This window comes from Cucurbita pepo, chromosome 10 (assembly GCF_057944985.1).
Source record: "Cucurbita pepo subsp. pepo isolate OVF chromosome 10, ASM5794498v1, whole genome shotgun sequence".
NCBI lineage: Eukaryota > Viridiplantae > Streptophyta > Magnoliopsida > Cucurbitales > Cucurbitaceae > Cucurbita > Cucurbita pepo.
This window is the reverse complement of record NC_141807.1, coordinates 7,962,154-7,968,481: the sequence shown is the minus strand read 5'-3', so window position 1 is coordinate 7,968,481 and position 6,328 is coordinate 7,962,154. Positions and strand designations below refer to the sequence as shown.

General features: G+C 34.0%; 1 non-coding gene across 1 annotated transcript; it reads right to left on the bottom strand.

The window, feature by feature from the left end:
• Positions 1–5,965: 5,965 nt before the first annotated feature.
• TRNAQ-UUG (transfer RNA glutamine (anticodon UUG)) lies at positions 5,966–6,037 on the bottom strand. The gene has a single exon. It is a non-coding gene; the product is annotated as a tRNA-Gln (tRNA).
• Positions 6,038–6,328: the final 291 nt, after the last annotated feature.

The window sequence follows — 6,328 nt, the reverse complement described above, 5'->3', positions numbered from 1 at the left end:
TCTCTAATAAATACTACTTCCTAAGAACACGCTTATTTCCTAAGAACCCCTTGGTCTCTAATAAATACGCTTATTTCCTAAGAACCCCTTGGTCTCTAATAAATACTACTTCCTAAGAACACGCTTATTTCCTAAGAACCCCTTGGTCTCTAATAAATACTACGCTTATTTCCTAAGAAGTTAGGCTTATTTCCTAAGAACCCCTTGGTCTCTAATAAATACTACGCTTATTTCCTAAGAAGTTAGGCTTATTTCCTAAGAACCCCTTGGTCTCTAATAAATACTACGCTTATTTCCTAAGCTAAGACCCGCTTATTTCCTAAGAAGTTAGGCTTATTTCCTAAGAACCCCTTGGTCTCTAATAAATACTACGCTTATTTCCTAAGAAGTTAGGCTTATTTCCTAAGAACCCCTTGGTCTCTAATAAATACTTCCTAAGAAGTTAGGCTTATTTCCTAAGAACCCCTTGGTCTCTAATAAATACTACTTCCTAAGAACACGCTTATTTCCTAAGAACCCCTTGGTCTCTAATAAATACTACGCGGTCTCTAATAAATACTACTTCCTAAGAACACGCTTATTTCCTAAGAACCCCTTGGTCTCTAATAAATACTACGCGGTCTCTAATAAATACTACTTCCTAAGAACACGCTTATTTCCTAAGAACCCCTTGGTCTCTAATAAATGGTCTCTAATAAATACTACTTCCTAAGAACACGCTTATTTCCTAAGAACCCCTTGGTCTCTAATAAATACTACGCTTATTTCCTAAGAAGTTAGGCTTATTTCCTAAGAACCCCTTGGTCTCTAATAAATACTACGCTTATTTCCTAAGAAGTTAGGCTTATTTCCTAAGAACCCCTTGGTCTCTAATAAATACTACGCTTATTTCCTAAGCTAAGACCCGCATTTCCTAAGAAGTTAGGCTTATTTCCTAAGAACCCCTTGGTCTCTAATAAATAATACGCTTATTTCCTAAGAAGTTAGGCTTATTTCCTAAGAACCCCTTGGTCTCTAATAAATACTGGTCTCTAATAAATACTACTTCCTAAGAACACGCTTATTTCCTAAGAACCCCTTGGTCTCTAATAAATACGCTTATTTCCTAAGAACCCCTTGGTCTCTAATAAATACTACTTCCTAAGAACACGCTTATTTCCTAAGAACCCCTTGGTCTCTAATAAATACTACGCTTATTTCCTAAGAAGTTAGGCTTATTTCCTAAGAACCCCTTGGTCTCTAATAAATACTACGCTTATTTCCTAAGAAGTTAGGCTTATTTCCTAAGAACCCCTTGGTCTCTAATAAATACTACGCTTATTTCCTAAGCTAAGACCCGCATTTCCTAAGAAGTTAGGCTTATTTCCTAAGAACCCCTTGGTCTCTAATAAATAATACGCTTATTTCCTAAGAAGTTAGGCTTATTTCCTAAGAACCCCTTGGTCTCTAATAAATACTGGTCTCTAATAAATACTACTTCCTAAGAACACGCTTATTTCCTAAGAACCCCTTGGTCTCTAATAAATACGCTTATTTCCTAAGAACCCCTTGGTCTCTAATAAATACTACTTCCTAAGAACACGCTTATTTCCTAAGAACCCCTTGGTCTCTAATAAATACTACGCTTATTTCCTAAGAAGTTAGGCTTATTTCCTAAGAACCCCTTGGTCTCTAATAAATACTACGCTTATTTCCTAAGAAGTTAGGCTTATTTCCTAAGAACCCCTTGGTCTCTAATAAATACTACGCTTATTTCCTAAGCTAAGACCCGCTTATTTCCTAAGAAGTTAGGCTTATTTCCTAAGAACCCCTTGGTCTCTAATAAATACTACGCTTATTTCCTAAGAAGTTAGGCTTATTTCCTAAGAACCCCTTGGTCTCTAATAAATACTTCCTAAGAAGTTAGGCTTATTTCCTAAGAACCCCTTGGTCTCTAATAAATACTACTTCCTAAGAACACGCTTATTTCCTAAGAACCCCTTGGTCTCTAATAAATACTACGCGGTCTCTAATAAATACTACTTCCTAAGAACACGCTTATTTCCTAAGAACCCCTTGGTCTCTAATAAATACTACGCGGTCTCTAATAAATACTACTTCCTAAGAACACGCTTATTTCCTAAGAACCCCTTGGTCTCTAATAAATGGTCTCTAATAAATACTACTTCCTAAGAACACGCTTATTTCCTAAGAACCCCTTGGTCTCTAATAAATACTACGCTTATTTCCTGAGACCTCCTAAGAACCCCTTGGTCTCTAATAAATACTACGCTTATTTCCTAAGAACCCCTTGGTCTCTAATAAATACTACGCTTATTTCCTAAGAAGTTAGGCTTATTTCCTAAGAACCCCTTGGTCTCTAATAAATACTACTTCCTAAGAACACGCTTATTTCCTGAGACCTCCTAAGAACCCCTTGGTCTCTAATAAATACTACGCTTATTTCCTGAGACCTCCTAAGAACCCCTTGGTCTCTAATAAATACTACGCTTATTTCCTAAGAACCCCTTGGTCTCTAATAAATACTACGCTTATTTCCTAAGAACCCCTTGGTCTCTAATAAATACTATGCTTATTTCCTAAGAACCCCTTGGTCTCTAATAAATACTACGCTTATTTCCTAAGAACCCCTTGGTCTCTAATAAATACTACGCTTATTTCCTAAGAACCCCTTGGTCTCTAATAAATACTACGCTTATTTCCTAAGAACCCCTTGGTCTCTAATAAATACTACGCTTATTTCCTAAGAACCCCTTGGTCTCTAATAAATACTACGCTTATTTCCTAAGAACTAAGAACCCCTTGGTCTCTAATAAATATCTCCTAAGAACCCCTTGGTCTCTAATAAATACTACGCTTATTTCCTAAGAACCCCTTGGTCTCTAATAAATACTACGCTTATTTCCTAAGAACCCCTTGGTCTCTATTACCTAAGAACCCCGCTTATTTCCTAAGAACCCCTTGGTCTCTATTTCCTAAGAACCCCTTGGTCTCTAATAAATACTACGCTTATTTCCTAAGAACCCCTTGGTCTCTAATAAATACTACGCTTATTTCCTAAGAACCCCTTGGTCTCTAATAAATACTACGCTTATTTCCTAAGAACCCCTTGGTCTCTATTTCCTAAGAACCCCTTGGTCTCTAATAAATACTACGCTTATTTCCTAAGAACTAAGAACCCCTTGGTCTCTAATAAATATCTCTAATAAATACTACGCTTATTTCCTAAGAACCCCTTGGTCTCTAATAAATACTACGCTTATTTCCTAAGAGAACCCCTTGGTCTCTAATAAATACTACGCTTATTTCCTAAGAGCTTATTTCCTAAGAACCCCTTGGTCTCTAATAAATACTACGCTTATTTCCTAAGAAGGTCTCTAATAAATACTACGCTTATTTCCTAAGAACCCCTTGGTCTCTAATAAATATCTCTAATAAATACTAAGCTTATTTCCTAAGAACCCCTTGGTCTCTAATAAATACTACGCTTATTTCCTAAGAGAACCCCTTGGTCTCTAATAAATACTACGCTTATTTCCTAAGAGCTTATTTCCTAAGAACCCCTTGGTCTCTAATAAATACTACGCTTATTTCCTAAGAACCCCTTGGTCTCTAATAAATACTACGCTTATTTCCTAAGAAGGTCTCTAATAAATACTACGCTTATTTCCTAAGAAGGTCTCTAATAAATACTACGCTTATTTCCTAAGAAGGTCTCTAATAAATACTACGCTTATTTCCTAAGAAGGTCTCTAATAAATACTACGCTTATTTCCTAAGAAGGTCTCTAATAAATACTACGCTTATTTCCTAAGAAGGTCTCTAATAAATACTACGCTTATTTCCTAAGAAGGTCTCTAATAAATACTACGCTTATTTCCTAAGAAGGTCTCTAATAAATACTACGCTTATTTCCTAAGAAGGTCTCTAATAAATACTACGCTTATTTCCTAAGAAGGTCTCTAATAAATACTACGCTTATTTCCTAAGAAGGTCTCTAATAAATACTACGCTTATTTCCTAAGAAGGTCTCTAATAAATACTACGCTTATTTCCTAAGAAGGTCTCTAATAAATACATAAATACTACGCTTATTTCCTAAGAAGGTCTCTAATAAATACTACGCTTATTTCCTAAGATAAATACTACGCTTATTTCCTAAGAAGGTCTCTAATAAATACATAAATACTACGCTTATTTCCTAAGAAGGTCTCTAATAAATACTACGCTTATTTCCTAAGATAAATACTACGCTTATTTCCTAAGAAGGTCTCTAATAAATACATAAATACTACGCTTATTTCCTAAGAAGGTCTCTAATAAATACATAAATACTACGCTTATTTCCTAAGAAGGTCTCTAATAAATACATAAATACTACGCTTATTTCCTAAGAAGGTCTCTAATAAATACATAAATACTACGCTTATTTCCTAAGAAGGTCTCTAATAAATACATAAATACTACGCTTATTTCCTAAGAAGGTCTCTAATAAATACTACGCTTATTTCCTAAGAAGGTCTCTAATAAATACTACGCTTATTTCCTAAGAAGGTCTCTAATAAATACTACGCTTATTTCCTAAGAAGGTCTCTAATAAATACTACGCTTATTTCCTAAGAAGGTCTCTAATAAATACTACGCTTATTTCCTAAGAAGGTCTCTAATAAATACATAAATACTACGCTTATTTCCTAAGAAGGTCTCTAATAAATACTACGCTTATTTCCTAAGATAAATACTACGCTTATTTCCTAAGAAGGTCTCTAATAAATACATAAATACTACGCTTATTTCCTAAGAAGGTCTCTAATAAATACTACGCTTATTTCCTAAGATAAATACTACGCTTATTTCCTAAGAAGGTCTCTAATAAATACATAAATACTACGCTTATTTCCTAAGAAGGTCTCTAATAAATACATAAATACTACGCTTATTTCCTAAGAAGGTCTCTAATAAATACTACGCTTATTTCCTAAGATAAATACTACGCTTATTTCCTAAGAAGGTCTCTAATAAATACATAAATACTACGCTTATTTCCTAAGAAGGTCTCTAATAAATACATAAATACTACGCTTATTTCCTAAGAAGGTCTCTAATAAATACATAAATACTACGCTTATTTCCTAAGAAGGTCTCTAATAAATACATAAATACTACGCTTATTTCCTAAGAAGGTCTCTAATAAATACTACGCTTATTTCCTAAGAAGGTCTCTAATAAATACATAAATACTACGCTTATTTCCTAAGAAGGTCTCTAATAAATACTACGCTTATTTCCTAAGATAAATACTACGCTTATTTCCTAAGAAGGTCTCTAATAAATACATAAATACTACGCTTATTTCCTAAGAAGGTCTCTAATAAATACTACGCTTATTTCCTAAGATAAATACTACGCTTATTTCCTAAGAAGGTCTCTAATAAATACATAAATACTACGCTTATTTCCTAAGAAGGTCTCTAATAAATACATAAATACTACGCTTATTTCCTAAGAAGGTCTCTAATAAATACTACGCTTATTTCCTAAGATAAATACTACGCTTATTTCCTAAGAAGGTCTCTAATAAATACATAAATACTACGCTTATTTCCTAAGAAGGTCTCTAATAAATACATAAATACTACGCTTATTTCCTAAGAAGGTCTCTAATAAATACATAAATACTACGCTTATTTCCTAAGAAGGTCTCTAATAAATACATAAATACTACGCTTATTTCCTAAGAAGGTCTCTAATAAATACATAAATACTACGCTTATTTCCTAAGAAGGTCTCTAATAAATACTACGCTTATTTCAATTTAGGTGGGATGCTATGGTATATGTACCATGAGCTGCACCACGATTATGACAACGCCACCTATGCACTCATGGGAAGTGGTAACAACGTTTTGTTTTAAAATGTCTTGTCGTTCCTTATTTTGTGTTTTCACATCAAGGTCATTTCATAAAGGTCCTATCGGGAGTTGAACCCAAGTCGTTGGATTCAAAGTCCAAAGTGCTAACCACTACACCATAGAACCCCTTGTAAAAATTTATTTTGGAATGGTTTTCCTATTTTATGCCGATTCCACAAGAAGGGAGATCTTATCATGAGTCAAACTCAAGTTATTGGATTCAAAGTTCTAGAGCTGTTTTATCCAACTCGTTGTGATCTTGAGCACCTTTAGAGTGGTTGCAGAAGTAACCCTCCGGTGTTGATTGAAGCTCTTGGAGAACATGTAATTTTATATATTTCTTATAGTTAATTTATATATTGTTGTATATTACAAACAAATTGAAATAATACTTTACATCCCCTTCTTTCTTTCTTC